The sequence below is a fragment of the Haliotis rubra genome, unplaced genomic scaffold, assembly GCF_003918875.1.
Source record: "Haliotis rubra isolate DU_JTF1 unplaced genomic scaffold, ASM391887v1 Scf280, whole genome shotgun sequence".
NCBI lineage: Eukaryota > Metazoa > Mollusca > Gastropoda > Lepetellida > Haliotidae > Haliotis > Haliotis rubra.
The window spans coordinates 603457-621226 of NW_025766892.1; the positions used below are offsets into that span (position 1 = coordinate 603457).

The 17770-nt window shown below is 41.7% G+C and overlaps 1 protein-coding gene across 4 annotated transcripts in view; it reads left to right on the forward strand.

The window, feature by feature from the left end:
• The window catches only part of LOC124281224, a 44874-nt gene that overhangs the window by 14923 nt on the left and 12181 nt on the right, over positions 1 to 17770 (forward strand). The window contains exon 1 of one of the 4 annotated variants that reach the window (XM_046717250.1): positions 5837 to 5857. The exons of 1 other annotated variant lie outside the window; for it this stretch is intronic. The gene's annotated coding sequence lies outside the window, so the exon portion shown is untranslated. Of the gene's footprint in view, positions 1 to 5836; positions 5858 to 11343; positions 11365 to 12539; positions 12835 to 17770 lie in introns of those variants that run through there. 2 more of the 4 variants (XM_046717249.1, XM_046717246.1) reach the window with 2 other exon arrangements.

Sequence of the window (17770 nt, forward strand, 5' to 3'; positions counted from 1 at the left end):
CCATGTAGTTGAACAGTTCAAGGTAAAACCCAAACCCCAAAATATCAGGTTCGATGGAAATCGTTGACGGATTGAACATTGAGACTTGTAAATACCATAATCGAGAAATACCAAAATACCAGTGGTCGAATGAAGAGATTATAATCACGGTTCCTGTTAAAGTATCATGACGTGAAATTTCATGGCATGCAATCAGGCGCTATAAGCTTCATATACAGAACACTTTAATATTGCTTACATACAAGCACGCACGTACGTATATGTTCCATATATATTGGCAGCTTCGAATAATATTAGTTACAATGTCAGCTAAATTCGAACCTACCAACACAGGATACATCTTTTTTAGTGTTAAACCCGTGAAGGTCCGGGTTAGAATAGATGTTCAGCAAGTCACGCTTGACAACAGACAACATCGTATCCCATTTGCGTAGATCGATGCTCATGCTGTTGACCACTGGATCGTTCGGTCTAGACTCGATTATTTACAGACCGTCTCCGTATAGAGTGCGACGTTAAACATCTAACAAACACATTTTTATGCTATGTGTATGTGATATAACAGCAACACTTGTTTTCGTATTTTTCTAGTTCTACAGTTTGTCAATAACGGAATCATGACGTCTACACTATTACTATCAATACAATAAACAAGGGGAGTGGTAGACTACCACAACACGTGTTTGAAGCGAGCGCTTTATGACGTACGTACGACACTAACAAAGCATGAACACAAATTCCTGGCCTTTCATCTTAAGGATCCTCAACAGCAGTTCCTTGATCTCATATACCAAAACATTTATATCTGTCATATAACATAATAAACGGGGCTCACCTATCTCCTATATTTACATATTGGAGCGGATTAAATGACAACAAAATGGCCTGATATGTATGGCCTGTAAACAAGGAGGGCTACATTTCCAAACTCGGACAACGGTAAGCTACTGAACCGCGAGTAGTACAGACAGTATTCCGACCATTGCGCCTGGCTTCCATTCATCGGCTCTGTGTGGCTTCAGGGTTGATGTGCTCTGATGACACTGAGGGCTGGTCGTTATTTATTGATGTTAAAATCATACGGAATGTGACGCAGAAAACCGGAACGCTGACTTAGGAAGTAGGTGTCGTAAATATAGAAATATTTATGTAAACATATATGTTGTATATTCTACCAATCCTACTAATTCCATTATTGCATGGAGAAATATATATATTGTATATATTATATATTTTACCAATGCAATAATGGATAAGTAGTATCGGTAGACCATACAATATGGCAATGGTGTCGTAAACCATTATGATGACGTCATGCAGTTGATTCTTACCCAGATATCCACTGGACGTGCATGAGATAAAGTGAAACTGATGCAGCTAAACCTTGTAATGCAAATTATAGATACATATTATATCAACAATAGCATGGTTTTAGTCGGAGAAATCACACGATACTGATGATTCCGGAGGAAACTTCAGGTTGATACTCAGCTTCTACCTCCGCTACCAACAGATTCTGATGGTTTGTGCATTACATTTTGAAAATGGACTTTTACATCAGTGAGGATCGGTGTAGTAGAAGAGTTGGTCGTCATGTCAAATACCAGATTCGATTCCCCCAGTGGGCAGCAGCCTCGTGACATCGTGGTGCTATTGCTACAGTACTGCTACGAGCTGAAGTTACCTCTTGCCTTGAAGATTGGGTCGACTGTCTTTGTATATATGGTATATTTGAGTATGGACCCGTGAAGACCCGGGTTAGAATTGATCTTCAGCAACCGATGCCTGCCATAAGAGGCGACTAGCGGGATTGAGTAGTCTGGCTCGCTGTCTTGGCAGATGCATGTAATCAAAACACGATGGTCGATGCTCATGATGTCAATCCCTCGGTGGCTTGGTCCAGACTCAATTTTTTACAGAATGACTGAGTGATACGTTAAACAACCAGTAATAAAGTTCTCCTTACACTTACTTGGTACCGCACGTATACAACTACATGTATGTCTTATTTCACTTGTAGAACCGGGATACGCGTGACACGTGCCGCCTTGGTAGACTTACAGGTTGCTTCAAGTAGGATTTGGGAACTGATCCCTGAAACTCACATGTAACGCAGACCGACAGAATTCGAAAGGCTTGGATGGTATTGTGAATATACCCAGAGAATATATCTAGTTCAGTTCCTAAGATGGTGTTACGAGTATGTCGAGTTGGCTAAGATGGTATTGTGAATATGTCCTGCTGTCTAAAGTGGCACTATGTCGCGTTGGCTGAGATCAATGGTATTGTGAGTATGTCGAGTTGGCTAAGATGGTATTGTGAGTATGTCGAGTTGGTTAAGATGTTATTGTGAGTATGTCGAGTTGGCTAAGATGGTATTGAGTATGTCGAGTTGGCTAAGATGGTATTGTGAGTATGTCCCGTTGGCTGAGATGGTATTGTAAGTGTGTCGAGTTGGCTAAGATGGTATTGTAAATATGTCGAGTTGGCTAAGATGGTGTCGTGAATATGTCGTGTTGGCTAAGATGGTATTGTGAGTATGTCCCGTTGGCTGAGATGGTATTGTGAGTATGTCGAGTTGACTAAGATGGTATTGTGAATATGTCGAGTTAGCTAAGATGGTATTGTGAATATGTCGAGTTGGCTAAGATGGTATTGTGAGTATGTCCCGTTTGCTGAGATGGTATTGTGAGTATGTCGAGTTGGCTAAGATGGTATTGTGAATATGTCGAGTTGGCTAAGATGGTATTGTGAATATGTCGAGTTGGCTAAGATGGTATTGTGAGTATGTCCCGTTGGCTAAGATCAATGGTATTGTGAGTATGTCGAGGTGTCTAAGATGGTATTGAGTATGTCGAGGTGTCTAAGATGGTATTGTGAGTATGTCGAGTTGGCTAAGATGGTATTGTGAGTATGTCCCGTTGGCTGAGATGGTATTGAGTATGTCGAGTTGGCTAAGATGGTGTTGTATGTCGAACTGACTAAAATGGTATTTTGAGTATGTTCATTTGACCATGGGAGTATTGTGAGAATATCAAGTTGGCGAAGCCTTGTTGTGTGTCGAATTGGCTGAGTAGGTATTTTGAATATGTCCAATTGTCTAAGGTGTTGTGAGGATGTCAAGTCGGTTAAATTGATGCCATCATGCATATAACCGTGTCAGCGCCCTCTGGTGGTGGGTCCAACTCCATATTCCCATGGATCCTGGGCCTCCTTTAACAAAGCACTAAGGTGTTCGTAAGTCTCTAAGGTAACAGTAGTGCAATGTTAAAGAATCGGAGTTAAGGTTAACCTTAGTAAAGGTTGCTTCGTGAAAGGAGCCCCTGCTCTATGGTCAGTATCCACATATGTTCTACCAAAACAGTACATCTTGTATTTTCGTCACACGGACACATTGAGATGTGCTTGAAGATATACAGATTATAAGGATAGTTTTTAACTGAGATACATTGGGAAATCCCTGCAAGACGGATAAAGCCGGTTTGTCGGCCCTCACAATCCTTGCTATTAGTAATATTGCTGGACGCATGTTGCAAGTCAGTCAAGAGGCATTGCAGTGCAGCCGGGTTGATTGTTTAATGAAGCCGCCTTCCGTTACTGTTAACCAAGTGAGAAAATAGCCATTTAAGATTGTTCCAATTTGTCAAACTACGGATTGATGTCAATTCCGCACGCGATACGCGGTAATATGAAACACCGCACGTGCCAAAGCTTATTTTTAGCTCCTATTTTCATATTTATGTTGTCCATTCTGGATGGATGTTAAGGAAATGTATGATTTTGAAATTTACAAATTCTCCCGCAGAAGTAAAGCTAAAGAAAACGCAACTCTGATTCTTGTTACCTCTTTCGTCATGATGTAGTTTTGAAGGGACGTGATACACGCTGTTATTCCATGTCAATTTTAGACACGACATTGGCCCATTTGTGTTTCACGTGTTACTGATATTGACACATTCCAGTTTACGCTATAATGAATCACGATGTCTGATGAATCACGATCACACTCCAGTATTTGACTATGGCTAAAATGAAACCAACCAGAAATATATATTCGATAGCGATGTATTTGATACGGGAATCGAATCGACATGTTTTGGCCCTCATATGTTTTGGGGGCGACGGTGTAGCCTATTGGTTAAAGCGTTCGCCCGTCACGCCGAAGACCCGGGTTCGATTCCCCACATGGAAACAACATGTGAAGCCCATTTCTGGTGTTATCCGCCGTGATATTGCTGGAATATTGCTAAAATCGGCGTAAAACCATACCCACTCTCGTTCACTCACCCATATGTTATACGACTATTTTAAGCCTATAGAAACGTTTTGTTTACGTTTGTCGATCGGTTTAGGAAGTCCATGCACGTGAACGCGAGGAATGAGAACGAGGTAAATTAGTGACAGGGATGGGTGAGTGAGTCACTAAGTGCGTGGGATGTTGGTAGATGTTGTTTTACATGGATAAGGGTCCCGATCCACAAAGCGTTCGTAACGTTACGACCTGTCGTAACTCTGCTGTATAGTTTATCATAGGCTTACGAATGTCGTAGCACTACGAACGTTTTGTGGATTGGGACCCTGATCCGTGTCCATCAATGCATAGCTGAAACTACAACCTGAATTTACCGTTACACCAAGGACTGACGATATCAACTACAAACCAGATGTGATCTGCAAAATCAAGAATTGCACCGTTGGTCGTTGGCATCGGTTACTTCAAAATGTGCAAATTCAGAATTGGCAATATCATGGTGAATGAATGCGGAACCGGAATATGAAATAAGAGTAAGATTATTTGTCAGGGCCTTAACATAACACTTGCGTCAGGAACGTAGAGTCAGTAGGGTGAGACATTAGGGGCAGCTTTTGTATAGAATAGGAGGTGAGGTGAGCATTAACATACAGTTATGGCTCTCTGATGGAGGTTCTTTGTATGTGGAACAAAGCGTGCGGGTACACACAGACCCCGACTGAATATAATGGCTTGTTGACAAGTATGTATACTTCTTTCGCAGGCATGGCGAATTCAAATGCATGCACACTTTAAAGAATCGTTTTGCTTGTAAATTCTAATGACACCGTTGTACGTAAGTTTGAAAATAGACGCACCGAGTACATGTACATCGAATTATTGTTCATGGATATTTTGTGGTCGGGTTATCCATTGTGAGTGTTAAACCAGGTCAAGTAATACAGACATAACTTCTGAAATAAACTAGCAAATAAAATACAATAACTTTGTCTTGTGAGCCAAGGTTTGAAACATGTTTGATAGGCTTTATCGATACAAAGCACCATTCATGTAATCACTTAACCAATGTGAATGAGCGGGCCTCATCTTTATGACGGTCCAAATATACCACTTCTCTCTCAACCATAATTACAACGTCCGAGTCTTCGAGGAAAAAAACACAGTAATTACCGTACTGTTTATCACCCGTCAAGCCTAAGCACAAAATTCCTCAGTTAATCGATTGCCCAATATCGGCAATTTCGGATGACCCGAGAGGCCGAACCTTCGCTCTGTATTGTTCGTCGGTCAAGATTTACGAATTCTTTTTGTTGAAATTGTGTCGCCTATAATACCCTGGGAATATAATGAATTGAATATTGGTCTGTCGGTCAGCACTACTCAATGCATGGTGAGTCGAGCCTCGTTCTGGTGACAACATTGGTATGTCCGAGGGAGATTTATGAACTAATATCCGGTGTCTACATAACCTCTGACCGTGCTTGTTGGGGGTAATATTTAGATCAACATTGACAGGGTCTACCATGGCCGGGTAGGTTATAGTAAGCAAGACGGTCTCATCCGTGTGCCTGATTACAGCTACAACTACAATGATCTCCATAAATCGTGAGTATTTGATACTCTGTTTATTGTTCATTTGATACCTTTATGCAAATAGATACATTATCCGATGTGTATGGTGATCTTATTTGACATCATCAGACTTACACGTAGAATAACTTTAACCAATGGTTATCTCAATATCATATTTAAAGTGTATTCCCTAGTATCAGTGTGTTACATCAGTGCCATGAATTCAAAAACATAACAAATGCCTTCGTGGCCTATTGGAGAGAGTGCTCTTCCCGCGTCATACCAGAACACGTTGAACAAGTACATGTTCCTTCCCAGCATAACGCTCGGCATTGAAGGGGGTAAAACAAGGACGGGTGGGTTGGGAGTCAGTGTTCTGTGTTAGTGGGGTATCCGTGTTAAACTGAGACATGTTATCTTATAGGGCAGCGGGAGGTGGGGTAGCCTAGTGACCAAACCATTCGTTTGTCATGCCGAAAGCTAAGGTTCGATTCCCAGCATGGGTACAATGTGTGAAGCCCATTTCTGGTGTCCCCTACCGTGATGTTGCTGTTATGTTGCTGTAATGTTGCTAAGAGCGGCTTAGAACCATACCTCCTCACTTGTGGATAAGGTATAGTAATGCTGATTGCGACGTTAAATACTAACCTCACTCTTTACTGTATATCATAGAAAACCATGCGACTGTGGGAACAAGACGGGTTACCTTACCAATTTGCTGCAATATAGGTTGTCGGGTTTTCTCGATCTACAGATAACTCGACATATCTGCGAACGTCCCTCGGACATGGAAGTAATGATATTCAGTACAATATATATTTCTCAGGAAATTAATCCTACAGTGTGCGTGTGCGTGGGTATTTCAGCTATATACGCGGGCTGCATGCGGTTAAGACAAACCTTTGATTGGTATAACGTGCAACGATGTTAGAAGTCGGGGAACGTTGGCATGCCCATGCACTAAATCACGAAGTCAAACCACCTTATCCTTTTCTTCAAATCATAAGTCAAACATTGGTTAATGTTATTAATATGATATGAATAATTCTAACGGGTCCATCCTTGGTCCCAGCGGGGCTACATATATTGTTCGTGACGAGGTATTCGGAAAAGGACTGCATAGTCGAATGAAGCCCAGGCTGTTGTTCAAAATATGTAGAATATAAAGTTAAAGCTGGGGTCATTTTGGACATATTTTCATCATTAAGCTGACAGTACAGTCTCTCCTCTTCGTGAAGCCGCGTCCGGTACAGTCTTCCCGCGCCGGCGGGGTTATCACGACCTCACGGGCTATAATGGATCAAGGGTGCTTGAAATACCTTGAATCATAAACTAACTCGCTGACCCTTTCCAATCACCTTGGCCATACAGACGGCGTCCCTGACGTCACAGGTCACGTGTGCTATACGTCACGTCAGCTCCTTGGATGCCCTCAACGAGCGATAAGTGTGTGCACTGCAGTAAACCATTTCCTGTATTTGTTTATATGTCAGTAGGAAATTCCTACAATCCATTCCACATTGTCCAGGGGGTATGGTTCCCAGTATGCCATCATGTTGAATGTGTGGAGGGAAAAGCTTAGGGTGGTTGGGGTGTTGCTTCGTCGTGCCAAAGACCTTAGTCCGTTGCCCCACGGTTTCAATATGTGAGGCATGAGGCAAGTCGTGATTACTCTCTCTCTCTCTCTCTCTCTCTCTCTCTCTCTCTCTCTCTGCGTGTGTGTGTTTTATGTGTGAGAAGGGCAAGGAAGGGGAAAGAAAGAGAGTGAAACACAGAGAGATCGCACAAAATGTATTCCTTATGCTGATTCAGTGTCATACAGATTACAGAACTATATTTACACCCAGACAACATTGCTCCCAGACCTTTATGTACATAAATCAACATTCTTAAATTACATAAACATGAATTATTTATAAGAAGATATGTAAAACCACACACAGGTAGCTCGAGCAATGGCATTTAGGTATGTCCCTATCTCTGCGACAGATTGTTGGAGCCTGAACATCAGCTGGAACTTGCCGTCCTCCCACAGGCGGGTAGGAAGTGGGTGTTTGCTCAAGGCGCTCCTGAAGGGCCACTTGGTCTTAATTAATCTGGACTGTAGATCTGGCCTCTCATAACCCGAGGGGCAGTAAATATGATAGGAGGAGGACTCACATTCGATTGTTAATGTACTTTAAAGTGAGTGTGTGCCTGCAGATTCAAGAGGTTATATTCCAGCTAATCAAGGTTGTCTGGGTCTGGTAAACTGCTGGTTGACAGCAGCAGGAAGATCAAGCCTTCCCGCCATGCAGCCATGTGAAACACAGGGAATGTGCAATTTCAGTTGCAGTTAAAATGTTTATTGTGATGCGCTTTTGGAGGGTCCGGTGATGAAGTGTGTTGAAGAGTGTGACTTTATGGACAGGATGTCTCGCCAAGGTTATTTGTATGTGTCGGCAGTTGTGAATTAGCTGGACTAGTGATGTCCCTTCGTAAAACAACAGACAGCTAAACTTGCATCTATTAACTATCTTCTTATTGAATAAGACGGCGTGGATCGTTAGTCACAATGTCAGTCACTGGATTGTCTGGTCCAAACTCGATTATGTATAGTCCCCCGTCATATGAAACTGGGACATGGCTGAGAGACACGTAGAGTAACGCTTACTCTCTTAATGTATATAATTTTTAAAGTGACAAATATTCCCCATTTATAATGAAAAGGAGCCCCAGTAAGATGGAGGATTCACTGGACCTGAGGAAATCTAGACTTGTTTCAATTAGGGCTTCAGCATTGCAGGGAGGGCTAGGCAGTGGGGAAAACAATGGGTTCAGGGACTGTGAGACAGATTAGTCTACACGCACAAATTTCGTGAAACGATATTTATGGCACATACGGTGAGCGTGTGAGTTAAGTTTTTCGAAGATCAATTCTAACCAGGATCTCCACGGTTGCATATAGATTAAGATACATGTTTTGGTTAGAAACGATTTTATTATGCGCTTTGGTGTGAACCCAATTTCAAGTGTTTCAACTAGTTTGAACGCATTTTATATTATATCTAATTCGGATATGTTTAATGCTGACTTGCCTTTTCGTGAAGCGAACATAGCTGTCATTACTGAGTTTTAGTGATCCAGTTGTGTTATTTTCACCATTTACGCCCTATTGAACACGTTTCCGTAGATAAGCGAGATATTCTGAGGCGTTCATCAAAGCGTTATACATCAGAAGGCGTTTCAAGGGCCGGTTAAGAGATATACAGTCAACGGAGCTCTCACCCTCCCACCCTTCAGACTTTGTATTCTAATTTCTAACAAAATGCACTTTTAAGTTAAGAACCCAAACAAGATAAAATGTCTGTATGTGGACTGTGTCCAAATAGTATCTGCTGTGTTCTCGAGGGTGCCGTCCCGACCTGAATCCCAGCCTAGTCACGCTCAAGGTCAACAAGAACTGCCAAGCGAAAAAACGTTATAGTACAAGATTTGCCAATATCCACCATTAAACAGAGGGCGACCTGAGACGTCTATGTTAACACTTCACCCCATTCCTCTTCGACACCTATTCTATGGGGCGGTTGCTCAATACCTGAATACCGTGGAATGTTTGATCCGTCCCTTGTCAAACCTTTTGATTCGTGCCACTAAGGACACTTCGCCCTTCTGTTTGCCGTACAAGACACATCACTGCAATAAAGGTTGGAGTAATATTTATTCCAGATAACAACCAAGCCATTCATTTGGTCGGCAGGAAAAGCCAGGCTCGCAAATTGATCGATTTCTGTTGGAATCAATGGTTCCATGTCGCTGTTTACATTACTTCTGTAAAACATGAGTATAACTTGTAATGAAACACCTCAGTCAGACTCCAGCGGTTACCTCCCTTCTTTGAATACAATACGGTTCCATTTTCGGCCGTGTGTTACGTGTCTTTTAGTGAGACACGTTATAGGCCATTATCAATAAGGTCATGATAATGAAACTGTCAGGTGTTTGCTTTAGGAAGATAGGGTTTGTTTTGCCATTGTCATCTACACGTGTGTCAAGTGAGAGGTATTAGTTGAAATAGCGGGGTGGTAATTTATGACGGTTTAGGTAAATCTTTGAAGTCTAAATACGTTGACCTTGGATTATATTAAATTCATAGGAACGAAAACACCCGCTACTCTGCAGTTGTATAACTCGTTTGGTGAGTATTATCCACTAAGGTATAAGCTAAAGTATACCGTTATGTTTCATAGTCGTTAAAAATACAACAGTATCTCGCGGGAGTTACCATGTTATTCTATATCAGTATTCAGGAATCACGGTAGTTAATACTGCAACTTAGAAACTTCAAAGTTCATTAAACCTTTGCAATCAGTATGAAGCATAGCTTGCCTAAGGTTGAAAGGGTCCGTGATTCTATGCAGCTTAGGTTTACATCGTACTATTACATCGTCCAGGCGTGTACAGGCCATCAAATGTGATTACAACCATCCAGCTGAATTAACATAATATTTATCAAGATATCAAAAGTGGAAATACTGACAATACGTCCATCACCCCATGGGTTTTGGTATATGACGACGTGCAGAGATGTTTTATGTGATTTATTAAGCTGAGCCGGAGAGTGAAACAATGTTATACAGCTTATGTCTCTTACTGGTACTGATATTCAAGTTCTACGAAAACATTTTGAACATGTAGAGTCTTCCGATGATAGATGAGTGTAACTCGGAAAGAAACTTGCTGTAAATACGTGTTTTGAATGAATTTACTGTTTAAATGATATAATTTCTTAAGTTGTCCTTGTGTCAATCATCGCTCCTGTATTCAATTTGGATGGAGCACTTTCTTCCTGTCATTTAGAACCCAAATGCTTGACCCACCACCATGTCACCTGACTCACATCTGATATCGACACTCGTACACTGAGTGACATATCTGTCTGAGGTACTGTCATCCTTATGTCAAGGTAACCTCTGTTCCTGTCTCAGTACATAAACTCCGCGGCGGGTCTAATTGAAACCTCCTGCTGTGGGGCATTAATAACGTAATCAGCGAACACGTGTCTTCTGTGTTGATAGCCTAAATACCTTCCTTGAATAACGGACCTAGAGATGCATTCGTAAACAATCTGTAACGCAATTGCATATACATCGCAATATGACAGGCGTTGTTTTTGATAATTTAAGGACAGCTAGGTTCTGTGTAGACACTATTGAGTCTTACAGGCATCCAAATCGTGATTAGACGCACGTATAATGTAAATTACATGACGATTCAAATAGGATGCTGCTTGTATTAAATATAAAGTAATGAAAATATTTCATTGCGTGTTACATATAGCTGGCGTATCTATTGTGAGAAAGTCCCGTGTGTCCCTGATTGATTTTCTTCAAGCTCACATTGAAATCTACATCTATGATAGGGCCTCTGAGAACGTGCAGTGATATAGCATTATTATAGTAACGTGTTAGACATCAAGGAGTGCATGCAAGTCTCCTACCTGGATTCTCCAGATTCTTTCCTAATACCCCGATCCTGGGGTCGAACTTTCGTGGACCAAGGTAAGTCCCTAGAAACAGGTGATGCATTCTACTGTGCTGTTCGTTAATATGGTTCATTAATAGGTTACGGATTTGCACATTAAATTCGGACACAATTTCCCTGTTGTGGGATTTGAAATATTAACATGACAGTAAACTAGCCGCTTTAATAAGGAAACTGTTTTTAAGCTCCGACCACCTTTAGTATATTTGAGTCGACATTCGTACAACAAACATCTGTTGTGACGAATACAGACAGATAGACAGATATAAACCACACCTTATTACCCAAGTGAATCTGGTTAGAGTAATTACATAGGCTCAATTTAACAGATTAACAGATTCTTGCCTACGTACCTCGCTTTGTCGTTTTTAACGTGGAAGATGTGTAACGCACCATCTGAATGTAATATGGGATGGGAAGCTGACCTGTGTGCAGATCGATCCAGGCAACCTTTGTCTTTCAGGGTTTACTGAGCATTCGACCCCAGATATTCCATTCAGTACCGACAGTGTAAAGTGTGCGCTGATACTTAATAACATGCGGGGTCCAGAAAACAAACAATGTCTTTGGTCATTGTAAATTAGATCATACAAACATAATCAATTTTTCCGCTGCACTCTCGCAAAGACTGTCAGTTCCAAGTGTTACTTTCCGGGAATGGAATACTCGACACCTGCCAATATAACATGGTTATGTAATATGTAACGATTAGGCCCGTCTGTCTGTACACGTTACAAAGTGGAATGGTATAGTAACATTAATCGCTCGTTAAATCGAATTGTCAGGTTCGATTCCCCACATGGGTACAATATGTGAAGCCCATTGGTGTCCCCCGCCTCGATATTGCTGGAGTATTGCTCAACGTGATATTAATATCAAAGTCAATGAATCAGTGTGCAGGCAATCAGCACCTTGCGGAGTATACAACCCAATGTGCTATGTAGATATAGACGTAATGACCGTACTTATGTCAGTGTACTACAACATGCACATGTTCCCCATTCTCCATCGGATCCAGGTTTAAATTTTCAAATTCAAAATGACAAGCAGGCATGCTATTACACACAGAATAGAGCTGCTGAGAGACAATGTCTATTTAACTCGGGCTCTGGGGAGAACTATCGGAGACACTTCTCATATCGAATGTCCGTCTATAGGGTATGGACTATTTACGCCGACTTGACGACTACACAACAACGCGCATCTGTGAATACCCAGGAATCAATGGATCTACCTGGCATTGTGTGTTTACCATTGTAGGGCGGTGACATTCGGTCTCGCCTTGTGTAGCACCAGTAATGATGTAGGGAAGTGTCAGTCGGGGAGGATGGAAGCACCGTGTGACGGGTGTGTCTGAGGCTGATGATCAGTTGACTGCTGACTGTTGACACTGACTGTGGATGTTGACACTGTCTGTGGATATTGACACTGCCTGTGGATGTTGACACTGCCTGTTGATGTTGACACCGACTGTGGATGTTGACAAGGTGAGTTCTGGTTATGATCAACTGCAGATCCTGAAATCAAGTGACGCACAATATTTTGATTTATCATCGGAAGGTCTGTTTCCCTAAACATTGATACTTTTCTTGTGAGAAGTCATGGTATAGCAGGACTGCTGTCAGGCGCCAAACACATACGTCCTCATACAAATTGTATAAGTGGTAGATGACACCGGTAGAGCATGCTAAGCCTTTATTCAAACACCTGGTGTCATCATGAAGTCCCATCGCTATTAGTCAATGGAATCAGTCTTGTCGAATAATCGAGACTGGTTTTTGTCTGGTGTATATTTTACTTTTCGGAAACATTGTAAGAATGGAGTTGGGCGCATAATCGTCCAAAAAATATCAGAATGTGTGAATGCTAAACATTTCGTCTAGATTAGTACACGTGTACTTAGATTAGTATACGTGTACTAATCTGGATGACAAAGTGGTGCTATACGATGTGGCTATAGATATCTTGTTGATAACTCGAGTATTTTGTTGATCAGTCAAGCCGTAGGGATTACCATCTGTGGTATTTATTCTCACTAAATCATTGTATCCTTTCCATTTTCTGTTGTGTCCTGGTTCTCTCGTAGACCAAAGTTTATGGAATATATTTACGGGTGTATTATTATACTGTCTGAATCACGTCTGTCTGCCATTTACACAACTCGACTGTTTCTATTGAATATCGGTAAGACGTTAGCATGGCGGAACTGACCGAACCCTAGTCTGCCACGGTCCAGTGTGTCTTACGTGACGCTTGATGATATTGTTCCTCAGTCCAGGTCATATCCAGTATCAGGGCTAGCAGAGGCAATACAAAGGCCCCAACCCTGGTCATATAACTCCATATGTCTTCGTGCAAGACGCCGTATCTCCACTATCTCAGGAAGTAATTTTGTAGCTATGATTAATTCATTACACAATTAGTGTTATTCTTTGCGTAACGCGTGTTACTTGGGTGAGCGATGTTTGTTCTGGTACACCATGACGTTCTCAACTCATTTACAGACTTATGTTGGGAAAGACAATTGGCATCATAAGTTATTTAGTTTTGTCTGACTTCATATTGATCTGGTTGTCTTTCTTTACCAAAGGTTCCACACTTAAACACACGGAGTTAATCTAACGGCATCGGGTTTTATCGCGCATTTCAATGATCAGATCTGGCTTGTGAGTTAATGTTGTTCGAGGCTTCGCTCAGTAACTCTACAACATAACGGTTTGACAGAGGAATGTATGCTCCCGTATTTGATGGATCAAATCAGAAATAATTTAAATGATACGTATATCATGGTTGTTTTGTTGGAACATGTGTCTGCAGTATTTCGGCGACTGGTTTCAGTCCAGTAACGTTCTGAGAACGTTTGTAATTTCTTGGTAAAATCGATCATTCATGAGTATACTTGTTTAGCAATGTGAATCCCAGTGTTGTGCATTATCGAGTCTGGGCCAGACATACCAGTGACTGTTGGCCGTAGTGTATGATAATAATACTCGACAATCCTGGTAATACACGGTAACCACCCGAATTGGGACAGGAACGTTTTAATTATATAGGGAAGGGGTGTTTCACGGGTGTTGGGTAAAAAAGTCCTCGGTAAATAAGTACCGGTACAAAAGTCCTAAATGTGCCCAGGTAAAAATGTCTTCAAGAAAAAAGGCCCCTTTTCATTTTCTAACAAGAAGTGTATAGAAACACACTATACGTTTCAGGGTGTATGTGTTGTCCTGAAATATCTGTTGAAAAGTGTAGGTCTTGATCTGGTGTTGGGAAAGTGTAGGTCTTGCTCTTGTGATGGTCAAGTGTAGGTCTTGATCTGGGGTTGGTAAAGTGTAGGTCTTGATCTGGTGTTGGTAAAGTGTAGGTCTTGATCTGGTGATGGTAAAGTGTAGGTCTTGATCTGGTGTTGGTAAAGTGTAGGTCTTGATCTGGTGTAGGTAAAGTGTAGGTCTTGATCTGGTGATGGTCAAGTGTAGGTCTTGATCTGGTGTTGGCAAAGTGTAGGTCTTGCTCTGGTGATGGTAAAGTGTAGGTGTTGATCTGGTGTTGGTAAAGTGTAGGTCTTGCTCTGGTGATGGTAAAGTGTAGGTCTTGCTCTGGTGTTGGTAAAGTGTAGGTCTTGCTCTGGTGTTGGTAAAGTGTAGGTCTTGATCTGGTGTTGGTAAAGTGTAGGTGTTGATCTGGTGTTGGTAAAGTGTAGATCTTGCTCTGGTGTTGGTAAAGTGTAGGTCTGGCTCTGGTGATGGTAAAGTGTAGGTGTTGATCTGGTGTTGGTAAAGTGTAGGTGTTGGTAAAGTGTAGGTCTTGCTCTGGTGATGGTAAAGTGTAGGTCTTGATCTGGTGATGGTAAAGTGTAGGTCTTGATCTGGTGATGGTAAAGTGTAGGTCTTGCTCTGGTGTTGGTAAAGTGTAGGTCTTGATCTGGTGTTGGTAAAGTGTAGGTCTTGATCTGGTGTTGGTAAAGGGTAGGTCTTGCTCTGGTGTTAGTAAAGTGTAGGTCTTGATCTGGTGTTGGTAAAGGGTAGGTCTTCCTCTGTTGTTGGTAAAGTGTAGGTCTTGATCTGGTGTTGGTAAAGTGTAGGTCTTCCTCTGGTGTTGGTAAAGTGTAGGTCTTGATCTGGTGTTGGTAAAGTGTAGGTGTTGATCTGGTGTTGGTAAAGTGTAGGTGTTGGTAAAGTGTAGGTCTTGCTCTGATGTTGGTAAAGTGTAGGTCTTGATCTCTCGTTGGTAAAGTGTAGGTCTTGATCTGGTGATGGTAAAGTGTAGGTCTTGATCTGGTGATGGTAAAGTGTAGGTGTTGATCTGGTGTTGGTAAAGTGTAGGTGTTGATCTGGTGTTGGTAAAGTGTAGGTCTTCCTCTGGTGATGGTAAAGTGTAGGTCTGGCTCTGGTGTTGGTAAAGTGTAGGTCTTGCTCTGGTGTTGGTAAAGTGTAGGTCTTGCTCTGGTGATGGTAAAGTGTAGGTCTGGCTCTGGTGATGGTAAAGTGTAGGTCTTGATCTGGTGTTGGTAAAGTGTAGGTGTTGGTAAAGTGTAGGTCTGGCTCTGGTGATGGTAAAGTGTAGGTCTGGCTCTGGTGTTGGTAAAGTGTAGGTCTTGATCTGGTGTTGGTAAAGTGTAGGTCTTGCTCTGGTGTTGGTAAAGTGTAGGTCTTGATCTGGTGATGGTAAAGTGTAGGTCTTGATCTGGTGTTGGTAAAGTGTAGGTCTTGCTCTGGTGTAGTAGTTTCGGTGTTGATCTGGTTTTGCTGAAGTATGTCTTGGTAGTTTGGTAGTGTTGGCCTTGATCTGGTAATGTATGCGTCAGTATTGAGCAGGTTATGTATAAGTGTCAGTCTTGCGGTTGCGGTTATGTTAGTGATGGCGCCCTTGTCCGTGTGTAATCTTACGGTGTTGAAATTTGCGTCTGTTTCACCAGATATCTGTATGGGTGAGTATGTATATCTGTATGGGTGAGTAATCTGTATGGGAGAGTATGTATATCTGTATGGGTGAGTATGTATATTTGTATGATACGTGTCAACATTCGATATCACCCACAGCCATGTTAGCATGTTACATCAGTTCTCTAGCACATAGTCTACTGCCTCACACTGCGTCATCCGCCCCTGTGTCACAGAAGACGTCAGTTGTCATAACGGGGAAGGGGAAGGCGCGTTCATTCGGTAACTGTTATGCTTATCAATAACTTCATAACATACATCTTTCAGAAGCATCACGTCAACGTGTAGTATCTCATAAGTTAATCACGTACGTTTTTAATAAATCATACTGACATAATGAAAAATGAGCCATGTAAATGAAAATATTATAAACATAACACTCCAGCCCTCCACAGAAGCTGTCTGGACATGAACATTCTGTCTATGCATAGATTAACATGTCTATATGTAATGTTGCAAATGATAGCACGCGCAACTTATTACGGTATATTTTATTGGTATGGTATTGAGGAGCATTTTATTGGTGTATTCTGACGCATATTTCTATGACGTCGCGGTGATTTATCAAAGGCACCAATCTAATATTCTGAAGTGTTTGATAAATAGCATTCATAAATAGCTCACATATCAAAGATTAATGTACGTCGATTGCTTAATAATTGAGATAAGAGGATTAAATCAATCTGGAGACATGGCATTCCAAGTTCTCAGACACGTGGAGATGGTGTTTCAATAAAGATGTAAATATACCATTTCATTTTCGTCCGAATACATGAATACATTGATGCGTCAAGCGGATAATACACAGTCCCTGATTTATAAGCCCGACATCCTACACAGAAAATGCACATGAGCCGATGATATACAAATGTGGAAACTCCATGAGGTGTTAACATGTCAACCAATAACACGCATGTTAAAAGCGGACCACGATTTGGTTTGTTATTTAACACCGCTCTCAGCAATAGTCCAGCTACAAAACGGCAATCTGTAAATAATCGCGTCTGGAGCAGACATTCCAGTGATTGATATCATCAGCATCTGTCTACGAAATTAGGATACGATGACGTGCAATCAACGAACCTGGCCACCCGTTCCTACCCTGATCTTGACACATTGTCCTTGTGCAATAAGTGTAAACTCTGACACTCTGCATACATTGATCTGACATTAAATGGTGCGAACCTTTCCAGTCGAACTTGGTCTTGTCTTGTCCATTATAAAGAGAGACCTCTCTGTTCACCCTGGTGATTGTTTTCTGCCTAAGGCAACACCATGGACATTGTTTCCAGCTATACGATATTAATTAACCGCGTCTGATCACGCGGATACACATCCAGTTACCAACACTCGAAGGGCCATGTAAACTGACGTGCAAGACGATGTTACACCCATGTCTTTTTGACGTTCTCTAAAGCACAAGACGATGTTACACCATGTCTTTTTGACGTTCTCTAAAACACGAAACGATGTTACACCCATGTCT